Below are 19,264 nucleotides of genomic sequence, written 5' to 3'. Positions count from 1 at the left end.
ACTCTGGGCTCTACACACACACAGACCTTCCACAGTCTCTCCCTCCACTCACACCCCTTCTTTACAAACATACACCTGTCTGTACCTCCACAGCCACACAAGCACCCCAGTCTCCACAAACCCAAACATCAGTCTCTCCCACCACACACACATACACACACACACACACACACACACACACACACCACTGTCTCTTTCTCCCCACCGTCTCTCACACACACGTGCCCAAAAGACACCCATCTCTCACTCCCCATCCCCCTCCCACTTCCTGCACAAACACACCCCTATCTCTCCAAACACAAACACCACCCTGTCTCTACACACGCACACGCAGAAACCCCTCCATCTCTCCACACACCTCCCATTGCTCTACACACACACACACACACACACACACACACACACACACCCTTATCTCTCCCTCCACACAAACATCCCCAGGTCTCCCTCCAGAAACACACACCTGGTTTTCCCAACACACACACACTGTCACTCCAGAAACACACAAGTCTGCCTCTCCATCCATACACACACACAAACACACACACATCGCTCCCTACACATACACCCCATCTCTGCACATGTACACAAAAACACAGACACAGCCTACTTTCCACAGAGAAACACACAACCCATTCGCTACACACACAGACACACACACACACACACTGAGACCCACACTTCATCTGTGCCTTCACACACACACACACACTGTTCCCATATATCACTCCACACACTCAACCAATCTCTCCCTCCCCACCCATATGTCAGTTGCTACACACACACACACACACACACACACACACACACTCATCTCCCCCTACCCCCTTCTCTCCCTCCACACTCACAACCCAGTCTCTACACACACATACACACACACATACATATTTCTCCACAAACACCCACACCCATATCTCCCTCCCCAACCTGAATCTCTCCCTAGAGGCACACACATCTGTTTCACCTTCCACAGACACACACACAAACCTTTCCCGCCACATACCTTCTGTCTCTCCAGAAACATGCACAACCTAGTCTCTCCACACACACACACTAAACCTTCTCTACTTCCACACACACACATCCCCTATTCTCCCTCCAAACCCTTTTGTCTCCCTCAACTCCCACATACACTCATCTTTACACACACAGATACACACACACACACACACCCATTGACCAAAACATACAGACACCCCAGTCTCTCAACACACACACATACATGTCAATGTTTCCACATGCACACACTCCCCTGTCTATCCCTCCACAACCCTCTGGTCTTCCACACACACACACCCTCCCTCCACAGTCTCTCCCTCCAGTCACACCCCTTCTCTGTGCACATACACCCGTCTCTACCTGCATGCCCACACAAGCACCCCAGTCTCCACAAACACCCCAGTTTCTCCAACACACACACACACAAAGACCCACAATGTGTCTTTGCCACCACACACACACACACACACACCTAAATACCCCAGTCTCTTTCTCCTACTCCCATCTCTTCCGAACACCCCCTAACACACACCCATTTTTCCTCCCACATCCCCCTCCTCTCCCTCCTCAACCACACCCCAATCTCTCCCCACACAAACGCCCCTGTCTACACACACACACACACACCCTCTATCTCTCCCCACACCACCTCTCTCTACACACACACACACACACACCACAGTCTCTTTCTCCCCACTGTCTCTCCCACACACACACGCTAGTCTCTCCATACACACAACCCCAGTCTGTGCGTCGACACACATACCCCAGTCCTTCAGTCCACACCAGTCCTCCCAGTCTCTCCACCATAAACATATACATGCACATACCCGTGCCTACACACATACACCTGTTTCTACTTGCACCCACACACCACTGCGGCCACACTTACCCACACGCTCACCCCAGTCTCTTCACACACACACCCATCTCTGCCTCCACACAAACACCCCCAAGTCTCCCTCCAGAAACACACCCCTGGCTCTCCCTCCACACACACACTGTCACTCCAGAAACATACACAACTCCATCTCCCCATGCACCTGCACACCCCGCAGTCTCAAGACACACACACACACCTCCCCTCCATGCACCCTCTCTCTCCACATGTGCACAAACACACACACACACCCTAGTCTCCACACACAGACACACACATCCTAGTCTCTACACACATATGCACATGCACATCTCTCCTTTCACAAGGAGAAAGCCCTAATGAGTACACAGCATGAAGGTGGCCATCTACAAGATAGGAAAGGGACTGGGACCAACACCAAATCTGCTGGTACCTTATTTTTTTTTATTGAAGTATATTTGATTTACAGTTAGTCATTAGTTTCAGATACAGAGCAAAGTAATTCAATTATATATTTGTTCAATTTATTTTCCATAAGTTATTACAACATATGGAATATAATACCTGTGTTATACAGTAAATCCTTCTTGCTTATGTACTTTTTTTATGTATTAGTAGTTTGTATCTGTTAATACAGTACTCCTAATTTCTCCTTCCCTCCACTTCCCTTTCCACTTTGTTAACCATAAGTTTGTTTTCTATGTCAGTGAGTTTGTTTCTGTTTTGTATAAAGATTCATTTGTATTAGTTTTTAGATTCCACATCTAAGCAGTATCTTGTAATATTGGTCTTTATCTGACTTACTTCACATAGTATGATACTCTCAAGGTCTATCTGTGTTGCTGCAAATGACAATATTCTTTTTTATGCCTGTGTAACATCCCATTGTTTATATACCTATGTACACCAAGTCTTCTTAAACCAATTGTCTGTTGATGGGCACTTTACTTGTTTCCATGTCTTAGCTATTGTAACTGGTGCTACTGTGAACATTGCTGTGAATGTAACTTTTTGAATTAGAATTTTGTCTCTTCTGGATATATGCCCAGGAGTGGGATTGCTGGATCATATGGTAGCTCTATTTTTATTTTTATTTTTAAGGAAACTCCATACTTTTTAACCAGTGACTGCACCAGTTTACATTCCCACCAACAGTGTAGGATGGTTCCCTTTTCTCCACTCCCTCCTCAGCATTTATTATTTGTTGACTTTTTGATGATGGTCATTCTGACAGGTGTGAGGTGATACCTCTTTATGAAACCTCTCTAATAATTAGTGATTTTGAGCATTTTTTCACATGCCTATTGGCCATCTCTATCTTCTTTAGAGAAATATCTATTTAAGTCTTCTGCCCATTTTCTGACTGGGTTGTTTTTTGATGTTGAATTGTATAAGCTGTTTGTATATTTTGGATATTAACCCCTTGTCATTTGCATTGCTTGAAAATATTTTTTCACTTCCATAGGTTGTCTTTTCATTTTGTTGACAGTTTCCTTTACTGTGCAAAAGCTTTCAAGTTTGACTAGGTCCATTTGTTTATTTTTGTTTTTATTTCTTTTGCCATGGGAGACTGATCGAAGAAAGCACTGCTAAGATTTATGTCAGAGAATGTTTTGTCTGCGTTCTCTTCTAGGAGTTTTATGGTGTCACATCTTATATTTAAGGCTTTTAAACATTTTGAGTTCTTTTTTTTATGTGATGTGAGGAAGTAGTCTAATTTCACTGATTTACATGTAGCTGTCTGTCTTTCCCAGCATAGTTTGCTGAAGAGACTGTCTTTTCTCCATTGTATATTCTTGCCTCCATTGACATAGATTAATTGACTGTAGGTGTGTTGGTTTATTTCTGGGCTCTCTATTCTATTCCACTAATCTATATGTCTGTTTTTGTGCCAAAACCACGCTGTTTGGATTACTGTAATTTTGTAGTATCATCTGAACTCTGGGAGCGATATGCCTCTAGCTTTGTTCTTTTCCCTCAGGGTTCTTTTTGCAATTCAGTTTTTTTTTGTGTGTGTGTGTGATTCCATATAAAATTGAGGATTATTTGTTGTAGTTCTGCAAAAAATATCATGGATAATTTGGTAGGGATTGCATTAAATCTGTAAATAGCTTGGGGTAATATGGCCATTTTAACAATATTAATTTTTCCTGTCAAAGAGTATGGGATCTTTTCATTTCTTGGAATCATCTTCACCTTCCTTTATCAATATTTTATAGTTTTCAGCATATAGGTCTTTTACCTCCTTAGTTTATTCCTAGGTATTTTATTGTTTGGATGCAATTTTAAATGAAAAAAAATTTTCTTTTTACTTTCTCTGCCTGATATTTCATTGTTAGTGTAAAGAAATGGAACAGATTTGTGTCCTGCTACCTTTCTGAGTTCATTTATTTGTTCTAATAATTCTTGTGTGGAGTCTTTAGAGTTCTCTGTATAGAGTATCATGTAACCTGCAAATAATGACAATTTTACCTCTTCCCTTCCAATTTGGATACTTCTTATTTCTTGTCTCATTGCTGTTGCTAGGACTTCTCATTCCATGTTGAATAGAAGTGGTGAGACTGGGCATCCTTGTCTTGTTCCAGAATTTAGTGGGAAGACTTTCAGCTTTTCACTGTTGAGTATTATGTGGTCTGTGGGTTTGTTGTAAATGGCTTGTATTATGTTGAGATGTGTTGCCTCTGTACGCACTTTGGTGAGAGTTTTTCATTGTGAATGGATGTTGAATTTTATCAAATGCTTTTCCTGCATCTGTTGAGAGGCTCATATGGTTTCTGTCTTTTCTTTTGATGATGTCTAATGCAATGATTTTGCATATGTTGATGCATCCTTGCAACCCTGGAATGAATCCAACTTAATCATGGTGTATGATCCTTTTTATGTATTGTTGGATTCAGTTTGCTAATAGTTTGTTGAGGATATTTGCATCTATATTCATAAGTATAATTTTCTTTTTTTATAGTGTATTTGTCTGGCTTTGGTATAAGCATGATGGTGGCCTCAGAATAAATTTGGGAGTGTTCTCTTGTTTTCAGTCTTTTGGAATAGTTTGAGAAGCACTGGTATAAGTTCATCTTTGTATGTTTGGTAGGATTCCTCAGTGAAGCTGTCTGGTTCTGGACTTTTGTTTGCAGACAGTTTTAAAATTTAATATTTTTTCACTTTTAATGATAGGTCTGTTCAAGTTGTTTGTTTCTTGACTGAGTTTTGGCAGGCTGTAAATTTCTAGAAACTTATTTTTGGTTGTTGTTCTATTTGTTGGCATACAACTATTCATAATATTATGAATCGTTTGTATTTCTGTGGTATTGGTTATTTCTTTCATTTTTTATTTTATTTGGGTCTTCTCTCTTCTCTTCTTAGTGAGTGTGGCTAGAGTTTGTCAATTTTCTTTATCTTTTCAAAAAACCACCTCTTGGTTTTATTGATCTTTTTGATTTTTTTAAAAATCTCTTTTGTTTATACTGATATTTCCTTCCTTCTTCTGACTTTAGTTTTTGTTTCTTTTTCTAATTTGCTTAGGTGATATGTTAGGTTGTTTGAAATTTTTCTTATTTCTTGAGGAAGACCTGTACCTCTATGAAATTTCCCTCTTATGACTGCTTTTGCTGCATCCCATAAATTTTTTAAGCTTGTGTTTTCATTGTCATTTGCCTCTAGGTATTTTCTGACTTCATTGCTGACCTATTGGTTTTTAAAGTGGGTCTCTTGTAGGCAGCATATATATTTTTTAAATCCAATCTGCTACTATCTTTTGATTGGAGCACTTAGTCTGTTAACATTTAAAATAATTACTGATAAGTATGTATTTATTGCCATAGTAAACCTTGTTTTCCAGTTGATTTTGTAGTTCTTTGTTCCTACTTTTTGTTTTTCCTTTTGTGGTTTAGTTTTGTAGTGTGCTTGAATTCCTTTCTTTTTTTTTTTTAGTGAATCTGTTATGTGCATTTTATTTGTGGTTACCCTAGTTTTCAAGTATGCTAACCCATAACTGTATCCACTTGTTTTAGACTGATAGTAATATCAGTTCAAACACATTCTAAGAGAACTACATTTTCTACTTGCCTCCTCCACACTTTGTGATTTTTTTTTTATGTCCTGTTTTACATCTTCATGTTTATCCTTTTGCTGCTAGTTGTATTTATAATCACTTTTACAAAACTTGGGGGGAATGTTTTCTTAATCTGTATACTGGTGTTTTTAAGTGATCTTCATTCCTTTTATATATTTGCCTTTCTTATTGTGATTTTCCCTTCCCTATAGATTGATTCTTCTCTATTTAGAGAAGAACTGTCAATTTAGGTTAGGTTTAGTATTGCTGTTTTTAGTTTTTGCTTGTTTGTGAAATTCTCTCTCCTTCTATTCTAAATGAGCTTGCTGGGTAGAGTATCTTAGTTTGCAGGTTTTTCCCTTTCAGGACTTACATATTTTGCCACTCACTCTGGCCTGCAAAGTTTCTGTAGAGAAATCAGCTGATAGCCTTATGGGGGTTCCCTTGTAACTCCCTTCTTACTGCCTTTAGAATCCTCTCTATATCCTTAAGTTTTGCCATTTTAATTATGATATGTTTTCGTGTGTCTGTTTGGGTTCATCTTCTTTGGGACCCTCTGTGCTTCTTGTACCTAGATATCCATTTCCTTTTGTAGGTTTGGAAAATTTGCAGCCATAATTTCTTGAAGTACACTTTTGATCCCCTTCTCTTTCCTCTCCTTCTGGAACCCCTATAATGCATAGGTTGGCACGCTTTATACAATAGATCTCATATGCTGATTTCATTTTTTTAACTAAAAAAATTCTTTTGGCTGCATTGGGTCTTTATTGCTATGCGTGGACTTTCTCTAGTTGTGGCGAGTGGGGGCTACTCTTCGTTGTGGTGCATGGGCTTCTCATTGTGGCTTCTCTTGTTGCAGAGCATGGGCTCTAGGCGCATGGGCTTCAGTAGTTGTGGCATGTGGGCTCAGTAGTTGTGGCTTCTGGGCTCTAAAGCGCAGGCTCAGTAGTTGTGGTGCACAGGCTTAGTTGCTCCATGGCATGTGGGAGCTTTCCAGACCAGGGATCAAACGCATGTCCCCTGCATTGGCAGGTGGATTTTTAACCACTGCACCACCAGGCAAGTCCCTTCATTTTTGATTTTTTGTTTTGTTTTGTTTTTGGCGGTACGCGGGCCTCTCACTGTTGTGGCCTCTCCCGTTGCGGAGCACAGGCTCCGGACATGCAGGCTCAGCGGCCATGGCTCATGAGCCCAGCCACTCCGCGGCATGTGGGATCTTCCCGGACCAGGGCACGAACCCGTGTCCCCTGCATTGGCAGGTGGACTCTCAACCACTGCGCCACCAGGGAAGCCCGTCCCTTCATTTTTTTAATTTGTATTTTTGTCTATTTCGGTGGCACCTTATTCTTTAACTTTCCAATCTTCAGAACTGTGAGAAACAAATTTCTATTGTTAAGCCACATAGGACCCAGAGCTGCCTAAGACAGTATCTTACATGATTATTTTAAGTCCCAAATCTGGCTTTGAACTTCCTAACAGTGTAATGATTCAGTTACATGAATGGTATATCAAAGAAAAATTGCACCAGATGCAGGTAAACAGGTAAGGAAGACTTTATTCAGAACCACTGTACTAGGGAGAGAGATTGAGCTCAACTCGGTTGAAACAGAAAGCAAGACGACTTTTAAGTGTTGGGTTGAGGTAGTGGGAAGGCTGGTCAATGTGATTAAACCATCTGCATTTGCTAATTGGCACTTTATGAAGTTAGGTTCCTAGGCTCCCACAGAGACTGACAGACAGACAGGGGTAGTATATTCTTGATGTCTTCAAAATTTGACATTTGAAAGGGATGGCTCCCAGCTTTTTGAGAAAGATTTTCTTGGTTATGAAACTGGCAAGAGGCCGGCCCCCTTACATATCAAAGGGCAGAGAAACAATACGTAATTACAAGTATTCTAAAGTAAGTGCTATAAGAAAATGGAGGTTAGGGCATAAACCCCTTAGTCCGGAAGTATCCTGTCTAAAGTTTAGTCAAGCTGAGGGGAACTTTAAGGCGTTCTTGGTCACCACAAACAATATTAACATAATTATTCTTCCAGGTGAAAAAAGTTTTATAGCAATGCCCATTTTTAAAAGAAACTTATGTGTATTTCAATGAAGAGTCAATATCATTCACAAAAAGGATATATTTACTTTTATGCCAGAATTTTATGTGAATAAGAAAATCAATAATTAACCTTTACCTTACTGAACTTGTGCAGTCTTTAGTGGCAGAATTTTGAAGTTCCAAGAACAGATTAAAAACTACTAAAATTAGTAAGAAACAAATGGACTACCCTTCTGATTTAGTGAATCATTTATTCAAACAGAATAACTAAGAATAATGCCACTGCATCTTTTCATTGTAGCTCAGTCTCTTATCTCTAAGTCTTGTTAATACAAGGAAAGATATATCCAGCTCCAAAGCCACTGGTTTCCTATCACTTATTAAATGATTAGAGTCATATAACATTATAAAAGAATTGTAATGTATCTAGAAGTGTCTTAGGACTCTTGATAGGTAGGGCTTTCAAACAATTTAAAAATAAGTTTTCTAGTTTATTACTCTAAATTAGTAGAGCAGATAATTTCCCAAGTAGTTTTGCATATACAATTACTATTTTAATCTTCATAGCAGCATTTAAGGTGGACAGGGCATGTATCCACTTTGCTGTTACACAAACAGGACTCAGAGAAATAAAAGATTACTTTGAGTGGCTACCAAACTTGAAGAGACAGGATGTGAAACAGTAGAGCACCTAAAACAAATACTGATGTAGAAGTTACAGGAAGAAAGGAGTTGCATATCAAAATCTCTTTTATTTGGTCAGTAACATGCAGCAAACATATTTTTGTATGATTTTTTATTCTTGCTTTTTAATGAATGTTTAAATCAGCAAAAACTGAGGACAGACTAGAAGTAATTGAATTTAGGCTGTGTCTGTAAATTTCTTATTTGTCCCAGAAATATTCTGCAACCAAGAGACTAAGTTGTCTTAGTCTACCATGGGATATCTGAAGTAGGTGGAATATTTTATCAAATAATGTTAAAATAGTGGATAGCAAAGAATCATGTAATACTAAGACCTGCAGTTATCTTACTGAACCAAACTTGGATCCTCTTGCCCACAAACAGTAAAGCCAATCTACTGACACGGGGTTGTGATGAAGGAAAGCACAGCATTTATTGCAGGGCACCAAGCAAGGAGAATTGGCAGCTTGTGCTCAAAAAGACCTGAACTCCCCCAATGGCTTTCAGGGGAGAGTTTTTAAAGGCAGTGTGAGGGAGGGGGCTTCAGGGTGCATGATCTGCTCATGCACAATTCTCGGATTGGTTGACATCAAGGTGAGGTTTTGCGCATCACCAATCTTCTGGTTTCAACTAGACTGGGGTCTAGGCTCTTGCAGTTAGTAGTTTTCACCTGGTGGGTGTCTGCATCCTGGAAAAAAACAAAAAACACAATGTAGGAATGTGTGCCAGACCTTTATACCTTTCAGGGAACTGGAAGTTGGGTGATTCTGCTATGTCGCTGGTTTGTAGTCTAAATTGTTACCAGTTTCCCGGTCCAACAAGTACTGTTTCTACATCTTCACACTACCTAATCATTAATTCCTGAGCCCTTTTGAGACTTAGGGGATGCCTGGGAGACTAAAGCAAAAGCCTTTCCCTTCAAAGGACAGGGACACAGGGTCTTGTATATAGTCTTTTTTTTTAAAACATCTTTATTGGAGCATAATTGCTTTATCATGGTGTGTCAGTTTCTGCTTTATAACAAAGCGAATCAGCTATACATATACATATATCCCCATATCTCCTCCCTCTTGCATCTCCCTCCCACCCTCCCTATCCCAACCCTCTAGGTGGCCACAAAGCACCTGTGCTATGCGGCTGCTTCCCACTAGCAATTTTACATTTGGTAGTATATATAAGCCCATGCCACTCTCTCACTTTGTCCCAGCTTACCCTTCCCCCTCCCCGCGTCCTCAAGTCCATTCTCTACATCTGCATCTTTATTCCTGTGCTGCCCCTAGTTTCTTCAGAAACTTTTTTTTTTTAAGATTCCATACGTATGTGTTAGCATATGATATTTGTATTTCTCTTTCTGACTTACTTCACTCTGTATGACAGACTCTAGGTCCATCCACCTCACTACAAATAACTCAATTTTGTTGCTTTTTATGGCTGAGTAATATTCCACTGTATATATGGGCCACATCTTCTTTATGCATTCATCTGTTGATGGACATTTAGGTTGCTTCCATGTCCTGGCTATTGTAAATAGAGCTGCAGTGAACATTGTGGTACATAACTCTTTTTAAATTATGGTTTTCTCAGGGTATATGCCCAGTAGTGGGATTGCTGGGTCATATTATAGTTCTATTTTTAAGTTTTAAGGAACCTCCATATGTTCTCCATACTGGCTGTATTAATTTACATTCCCACCAACAGTGCAAGAGGGTTCCCTTTTCTCCACACCCTCTCCAGCATTTATTGTTTGTAGATATTTTGATGATGGCCATTCTGATTGGTGTGAGGTGATACCTCATTGTAGTTTTGATTTGCATTTCTCTAATAATTAGTGATGTTGAGCATTCTTTCATGTGTTTGTTGGCAATCTGTATATCTTCTTTGGAGAAATGTCTATTTAGGTTTTCTGCCCATTTCTGGATTGGGTTGTTTGTCTTTCTGATATTGAGTTGCATGAGCTGCTTGTATATTTTGGAGATTAATCATTTGTCAGTTGCTTCATTTGCAAATATTTTCTCCCATTCTGAGGGTTGTCTTTGGGTCTTGTTTATGGTTTCCTTTGCTGTGCAAAAGCTTTTAAGTTTCATTAGGTCCCATTTGTTTATTTTTGTTTTTAGTTCCATTTCTCTAGTAGGTGGGTCAAAAAGGATCTTGCTGTGAGTTATGTCATAGAGTGTTCTGCCCATGTTTTCCTCTAAGTTTGATAGCCTTAAATTTCGGTCTTTAATCCATTTTGAGTTTATTTTTGTATACAGTGTTAAGGAGTGTTCTAATTTCATTCTTTTACATATAGCTGTCCAGTTTTCCAAGCACCACTTACTGAAGAGAGTCTGAAGTCAGGGAGTCTGATTCCTGCCATTCCGTTTTGCTTTCTCAAGGTTGCTTTGGCTATTCAGGGTCTTTTGTTTTTCCATAAAAATTGTGAAATTTTTTGTTCTAGTTCTGTGAAAAATGCCAGTGGTAGTTTCATAGGGATTGCATTGAATCTGTAGATTGCTTTGGGTAGTATAGTCATTTCCACAATGTTGTTTCTTCCAATCCAAGAACATGGTATATCTCTCCATCTGTTTGTATCATCTTTAATTTCTTTCATCAGTGTCTTATAGTTTTCTGCATACAGGTCTTTTGTCTCCTTAGGTAGGTTTATTCCTAGGTATTTTATTCTTTTTGTTGCAATGGTAAATGGGAGTGTTTCCTAAATTTCTCTTTCAGATTTTTCATCATTAGTGTATAGGAATGCAAGAAATTTCTGTGCACTAATTTTGTATCCTGCTACTTTACCAAATTCATTGATTAGCTCTAGTAGTTTTCTGGTAGCATCTTTAGGATTCTCTATGAATAGTATCGTGTCATCTGCAAACAGTGACAGCTTTACTTCTTCTTTACCGATTTGGATTCCTTTTATTTCTTTTTCTTCTCTGATTGCTGTGGTTAAACTTCCAAAACTATGTTGAATAATAGTGGTGAGAGTGGGCAACCTTGTCTTGTTCCTGATCTTAGTGGAAATGGTTTCAGTTTTTCACCACTGAGGATGGTGTTGGCTGTGAGATTGTCATATATGCCCTTTATTATGTTGAGGTAAGTTCCCTCTGTGCCTACATTCTAGAGGATTTTTATCATAAATGGGTGTTGAATTTTGTTGAAAGCTTTTTCTGCATCTATTGAGATGATCATATGGTTTTTCTCCTTCAATTTGTTAATGTGGTGCATCACATTGATTGATTTGCATATATTGAAGAATCCTTGCATTCCTGGGATAAACCCCACTTGATCATGGTGTATGACCCTTTTAATGTGCTGTGGGATGCTGTTTGCTAGTATTTTGTTGAGGATTTTTGCATCTATGTTTATCAGTGATATTGGCCTGTAGTTTTCTTTCTTTGTGACAGTTTTTTCTGGTTTTCGTATCAGGGTGATGGCGGTCTCATAGAATGAGTTTGGGAATGTTCCTCCCTCTGCTTTATTTTGGAAGAGTTTGAGAAGGACAGCTGTTAACTCTTCTCTAAATTTTTGACAGAAGATGCCTGTGAAGCCATCTGGTCCTGGGCTTTTGTTTGTTGGAAGATTTTTAATCACAGTCTCAATTTTCAGTGCTTGGATAGGTCTGTTTATATTTTCTATTTCTTCTTGGTTCAGTCTCGGAACGTTGTGCTTTACTAAGAATTTGTTCGTTTCTTCCAGGTTGTCCATTTTATTGGCATATAGTTGCTTGTAGTAATCTCTCATGATCTTTTGTATTTCGGCAGTGTCAGTTGTTACTTCTCCTTTTTCATTTCTAATTCTGTTGATTTGAGTCTTCTCCCTTATTTTCTTGATGAGTCTAATGGTTTATCAGTTTTGTTTATCTCCTCAAAGAACCAGCTTTTAGTTTTATTGATCTTTGCTTTTGTTTCCTTCATTTCTTTTTCCTTTATTTCTGATCTGATCTTTATGATTTCTTTCCTTCTGCTAACTTAGGGTTTTTTTGGTTCTTTTTTCTCTAATTGCTTTAGGTGTAAGGTTAGGTTGTTTATTTGAGATGTTTCGTGTTTCCTGAGGTAGGACTGTATTGCTATAAACTTCCCTCTTAGAACTGCTTTTGCTGCATCCCGTAGGTTTTGGGCTGTTGTATTTTCATTGTCATTTGTTTCTAGGTATGTTTGAGTTCCTCTTTGATTTCTTCAGTGATATCTTGTTTATTTAGAAGTGGATTGTGTAGCCTCCATGTGTTTGTATTTTTTACATATTTTTTTCCTGTAATTGATATCTAGTCTCATAGTGTTGTGGTCAGAAAAGATACTTGATACAATTTCAATTTTCTTAATTTACCAAGGCTTGATTTGTGACCCAAGATATGATCTATTCTGGAGCATGTTCCATGAGCACTTGAGAAGAAAGTGTATTCTGTTGTTTATGGATGGAATATCCTATAAATATCAATTAAGTCTTTGTTGTTTAATGTGTCATTCAAGGCTTGTGTTTCCTTATTTTCATTTTCGATGATCTGTCCATTGGTGAAAGTGGGGTGTTAAAATCCCCTACTATTATTGTGTTACTGTCGATTTCCCCTTTTATGGCTGTTAGCATTTGCCTTATGTATTGAGGTGCTCCTATATTGGGTGCATAAATATTTACAATTGTTACATCTTCTTCTTGGATTGATCCCTTGATCATTATGTAGTGTCCTTCTTTGTGTCTTGTAATAGTCTTTATTTTAGTCTATTTTGTCTGATAATGAGAGTTGCTACTCCGGCTTTCTTTTGATTTCCATTTGTATGGAATATCTTTTTCTACCCCCTCACTTTCAGTCTGTATGTGTCCCTAGGTCTGAAGTGGGTCTCTTGTAGACAACACATGTATGGGTCTTGTTTTTGTATTCATTCAGCCAGTTTTGGTTGGAGCACTTAATCCATTTACAGTTAACGTAGTTATCAGTAATGTATGTTCCTATTACCATCTTCTTAATTATTTTGGCATTGTTATTGTAGGTGTTTTCCCTCTCCTGTGCTTCCTGCCTAGAAAAGGTCCTTTAGCATATGTTGTAGAGCTGCTTTGATGGTGCTGAATTCTCTTAGCATTTGCTTGTCTGTAAAGGTTTTAATTTCTCCATTGAATCTTAATGAGATCCTTGCTGGGTAGAGTTATCTTTGTTGTAGGGTTTTCCCCTTCATCACTTTAAATATGTTCTGACACTGCCTTCTGGCTTGCAGAGTTTTTGCTGAAAGATCAGCTGTTAACCTTATGGGGATTCCCTTGTATTTGTTGTTTTCCCTTGCTGCTTTTAATTTTTTTCTTTGAATTTAATTTTTGATAGTTTAATTAATATGTGTCTTGGTGTGTTTTTCCTTGGATTTATCCTGTATAGGACTCTCTGTGCTTCCTGGAGTTGATTAACTATTTCCTTTTCCATGTTAGGGAAATTTTCAACTATAATCTCTTCAAATATTTTCTCAGTTCCTTTCTTTTTCTCTTCTTCTTCTGGGACCCCTATAATTCAAATGTTGGTATGTTTAATGTTGTCCCAGAGGTCTCTGAGACTGTTCTCAATTCTTTTCATTCTTTTTCTTTATTCTGCTCTGCAGTAGTTATTTCCACTATTTTATCTTCCAGGTCACTTATCCGTTCTTCTGCCTCAGTTATTCTGCTATTGATTCCTTCTAGAGAGTTTTTAATTTCATTTATTGTGTTGTTCGTCATTGTTTGTTTACTCTTTAGTTCTTCTAGGTACTTAAACGTTTCTTGTATTTTCTCCATTCTATTTCCAAGATTTTGGATCTTCTTTACTATCATTACTCTGAATTCTTTTACAGGTAGACTGTCCTTTTCTTCTTTATTTGTTTGGTCTGGTGGGTTTTTACCTTGCTCCTTCATCTGCTTCATCTCATTTTGCTTAACTTACTGTGTTTGGGGTCTCCTCTTTGCAGGCTGCAGGTTCATAGTTCCTGTTGCTTTTGGTGTCTGCCCCCAGTAGCTAATTTTCGTTCAGTGGCTTGTGTAGGCTTCCTGGTGGAGGGGACTAGTACCTGTGTTTTGGTGGATGAGGCTGGATCTTGTCTTTCCGGTGGGCAGGTCTGCATCCAGTGGTGTGTTTTGGGGTGTCTGTGGACTTATTACGACTTTAGGCAGCCTCTCTGCTAATGGGTGGAGTTGTGTTCCTGTCTTGCTAGTTGTTTGGCACAGGGTGTCCAGCACTGTAGCTTGCTGGTCGTTGAGTGGAGCTGGGTCTTAGCGTTGAGATGGAGATCTGTGGGATAGCTTTCGCTATCTGATATTACTTGGAGCCAGGAGGTCTCTCGTGGATTAATGTCCTGAACTCAGCCTTCCCACCTCAGAGGCACGGGCCTGACACATGGTTGGAGCACCAAGACCCTGTCAGCCACACAGCTCAGAAGAAAAGATGAAAAAAAGAAAGAAAGAAAGAAAAAAAATTAAAATAAATAAAAATAATTATTAAAAATTATTAAAAATAATTATTAAAAATCTGTCCATTTCTGGAAAGATTATTAAAAATCTGTCCAGAAATGGACAGACAGAACCCTAGGACAAATGGTAAAGATATACAGACAGAATCACACAAGGAAGCATACACATACACACTCACAAAAAGGAGATAAAGGAAAAAAAAAATATATCATTGCTCCCAAAGTCTACTGCCTCAGTTTTGGGGTTATTCATTGTCTATTCAGGTTTTCCACAGATGCAGCATACATCGAGTTGATTGTGTAGATTTAATCCACTGCTCCTGAGGCTGCTGGGAGGGATTTCCCTTTCTGTTCTTTGTTCACACAGCTCCTGGAGTTCAGCTTTGGATATGGCCCTGCCTCTTCATGTAGGTCGCCTGAGGGCATCTGTTCCTGCCGAGACAGGATGGGCTTAAAGGAGCAGCTGATTAGGGGGCTCTGGCTTCTTCAGGCCAGGGGGAGGCAGGGGTACGGGTGCAGGGCGAGCCTCGGGCAGCAGAGGCTGGTGTGATATTGCACCAGCCTGAGGCACGTCGTGTGTTCTCCCGGGGAAGTTGTCCCTGGATCATGGGACCCTGGCAGTGGCGGGCTGCACAGGCTCCCGGGAGGGGAGGTGTGGATAGTGACCTGTGCTCGCACACAGGCTTCTTGGTGGCGGCAGCAGCCGCCTTATTGTCTCTTGCTCAGTCTCTGAGGTCCCCGCTGATAGCTGTGGCTTGCACCTGTCTCTGGAGCTCGTTTAGGTGGTGCTCTGAATCCCCTCTCCTCATGCACCCGGAAACAATGGTCTCTTGTCTCTTAGGCAGGTCCAGACTCTTTCCTGGACTCCCTCCCGGCTAGCTGTGGCGCAGTAGCCCCCTTCAGGTTGTGTTCATGCAGCCAACCCCAGTCCTTTCCCTGGGATCCGACCTCTGAAACCCAAGCCTCAGCTCCCAGCCCCCGCCCGCCCCAGCGGGTGAGCAGACAAATCTCTTGGGCTGGTGAGTGCTGGTCGGCACCGATCCTCTGTGCGGGGATCTCTCTGCTTTGACCTCTGCACCCCTGTTGCTGTGCTCTCCTCCGTGGCTCCAAAGCTTCCCCGCCACCACCCGCCATCTCCACCAGTGTAGGGGCTTCCTAGTACGTGGAAACTTTTTCTCCTTTACAGCTCCCTGCCAGTGGTGCAGGTCCCGTCCCTATTCTTTTGTCTGTGTTTTTTCTTTTGCCCTACCCAGGTATGTGGGGAGTTTCTTGCCTTTTGGGAAGTCTGAGGTCTTCTGCCAGCATTCAGTAGGTGTTCTGTAGGAGTTGTTCCACATGTAGATGTGTTTCTGATGTATTTGTGGGGAGGAAGGTGATCACCACGTCTTACTCCTCTGCCGTCTTGAAGGTCTCCTCTTGTATACAGTTTCAATCCCCCCTTTTCTTTGATATTCCTCAATCTTGAGAGGAACAGGTTCAGGACAAGAAAGGGAATAAAATTGGGGATAGAGAGGTTAATGATAAACTCAGCAGGGGAATTGTTTTAAGAGGACTTGGCTTCAGTTATAAATAAAAACTAAGAATTTCTAATCAGAGGTGACCAGGATGTTAAAAACAAAGTTAGCAAAGGATCCAGGTCTTTGCTGGTACAGATGGATTAGTGGCATTTCATGTGCTGTAGTATATATATACACATGGGAAAAGTAAAGGTTCGTTGGAGAAGATGAAAATAAGGGAAGGACATCATGTAATCTTGAATACATGGATAAATGTGTTAGAATGAAGTATAAGCTTAGTAAAGTAGGGGAGAAACACACACCTATGTATATACACATAATCCAGCGAGTGTCATAGTAATTAAACAGCTGATTGGATTTACAGAACAGGGAGGAAAAGAAAGTAAGGGCACCTGATAGAGAATATGTATTTTGAGGAAGATACAGAAAATATAGTAAAAGAAAGAAACTTCAAATCTAAGATAAAGGACTCAAGGCTAAGTAAAGCAAATATTTAACTTTGGTCATATATAAATGTCTTTGTTCCAAAACCCAAACAAGTACTTGATAGTATTTTTTTTTATTTCCACTTATTTTCATCAGTATATATTTTAAAACTTTTATAGTTAGGTAGTATATCTTGTGAGCCATACAAATTTATCTTTGTTAAATGTTTAGTTCCCTGTTGAAACTACATATAATATTCAGAAAAGAATCTTACACCAAAATCCACTATGATTTCAAACTAAAAATAATATCCTCCAAAGCTAACAGCATATAGTAAAATATTCCTTCAAATTTAACACAGAATTAAAATAGGTAGTAACTTAGTATTTGAAATAAAGTTTCCTCTAAAACTGACCATTGGGAGGCCATTTGATTTTGAATGACTCATTTAATTTTTAACTTTTTATTTTGAGACAATTTTGAAATAGATGAATTGCAAATCTATCACAGAATTTTGGTTTATCTTTGCCTGTCAGCACTTTAGAAATGTTTCTCCATCTTCTGGCTTACGTAGTTTATGATAAGAAGTCTGCTATAATTCATAGTTTTGTTCCTCTGTACAATGTCTTTCTCTGTCCTCAAGAGTTTCTTGTTGCCTTTTGTTTTCAGCAATTTCTGTGATATACTTAGGTTTTTATTTCATTATTTATTGGTGTTCTGATAACATATTTGAAAATTCTTGGCCATCAGTTCTGCAAATACTTCATCTGTCCTGTTTCTTTTTATGAATTCTAATTCAACATGTCAACTATTGATAGTCTTGGGTGCACTGCTTTTTGTTTTTAGTGTTTTTATTTCTCTTTGTGTTTCAGTTTGGATAGTTCCTACTGACTTCAAGTTTGCTAATTTGTTCACCAGTTATAGTGAATCTATTGATAAGTGAGCCCCCCAGATGTATTTGTTTTCTGTCACCAATTTTTCATTTGTGGCATTTTCACTTCATTCTTCTCTATAGGTTCCATCTCTCCTGAAATTATTCATCTGATCTTTCATATTGCTCATCATTTTCTTTAGAGTTTTTAATATTTTAAACATATTTATTTTAAGTTCTGTGTCAGCTAGTTTCAACAAATGTGTCATATCTGAGTCTGATTCTGATAATTGCTTTGTCTCTTGGGAGTATGTCTCTTGCGAGTATGTCTCTTGCCTTTTGTGTGTCAAATTTTTTTGATGAAAGCCAGATAAACTGAGTAGAATGTCACTATTTTGGTATCCAGTTTTTAAGCCTGGGAATAGTAACATGTCTCCTTCTGCCATATTTTTAATATGAGGATTTGCATTAATCTAGTTAGGAATTCAGCTGGGTTTGAGGTTTGTTAATATGTCATGCTCAGTGCACCACAGTTTTGTTATTCCTCAAGCAGTACACTGTGTCAAGATAAGGACTAGTGTTTTAAAGGGGTTTTATTTGTTTTTTGTCTCTTTGTTCCACCCGTGGCTTTAGGTATTTCCTCTGCACTACACCTCAGAGAGGGTTTCTTCCCATCCTCATATCCCTCCCCTGTATCTCTCTCAATGATATTTTGCTGTTATTACTCAAATTTGTTAACCTGAGAGGGAGGGGTTGAGCATTAGGAAGACCTTCTCTGTCATTATTTATTAAGGCTCAATTTTTGGAAGGCATAGTATCCCTTGTCTAAGAAGTGTGGCTTCCTCAATGTTCCTGCCCTTCTCCCTGCTATAGTTCTGGGTCTAGCACACGTTCTGGCTTCTACCTCAGGAATAGTTATTTTCTGTTTCCTTCCACATGTTCTAATACGTTTTTCACTAGGAAGAGTGACAGTGTTTTCTGTCATTCCCCTATAGAGAAACACTTATTCCACAAGCAAGACAGGGGAGAAGTATCCCTGTGGAGTTTCATGACCCTCCCACTGTGGCTGCTTTCCCACACCCATAAACCCATACCACACACTCAGAAGTTTCTCCAGTGTTCAATGTGATGGGAGCACAGCCTCCAATTCCTGCAGCATCCTGGGTTTACAATCTCTTGCAGGGCACAATTGACCTCCACCAATTCATCAACTGTGCTTTCTGACTTCCTCTATCTGGCAACTAATTGCATCTATCCCAGGGATCTCAGGTAAGGCTATGTTTCTTCTCTTCTATTTTGACATAAATTTCTCTTTAGGTTTTGCCCCAGTTGGCTGCCCTGCTCTTCTGTTTCTGATTCGAGAAACCTCTTGAATTTATAATTTGTCCAGTGTTTCTTATCCTTCCTAAGAG

Source organism: Aethalodelphis obliquidens, unplaced genomic scaffold, assembly GCF_003676395.1.
Source record: "Aethalodelphis obliquidens isolate GAN/ISIS:26980383/991018 unplaced genomic scaffold, ASM367639v1 scaffold3, whole genome shotgun sequence".
In the NCBI taxonomy this organism is placed as follows: Eukaryota; Metazoa; Chordata; class Mammalia; order Artiodactyla; family Delphinidae; genus Aethalodelphis; species Aethalodelphis obliquidens.
The sequence above is the reverse complement of the archived record's forward strand: the minus strand, read 5'-3'. Positions refer to the sequence as shown.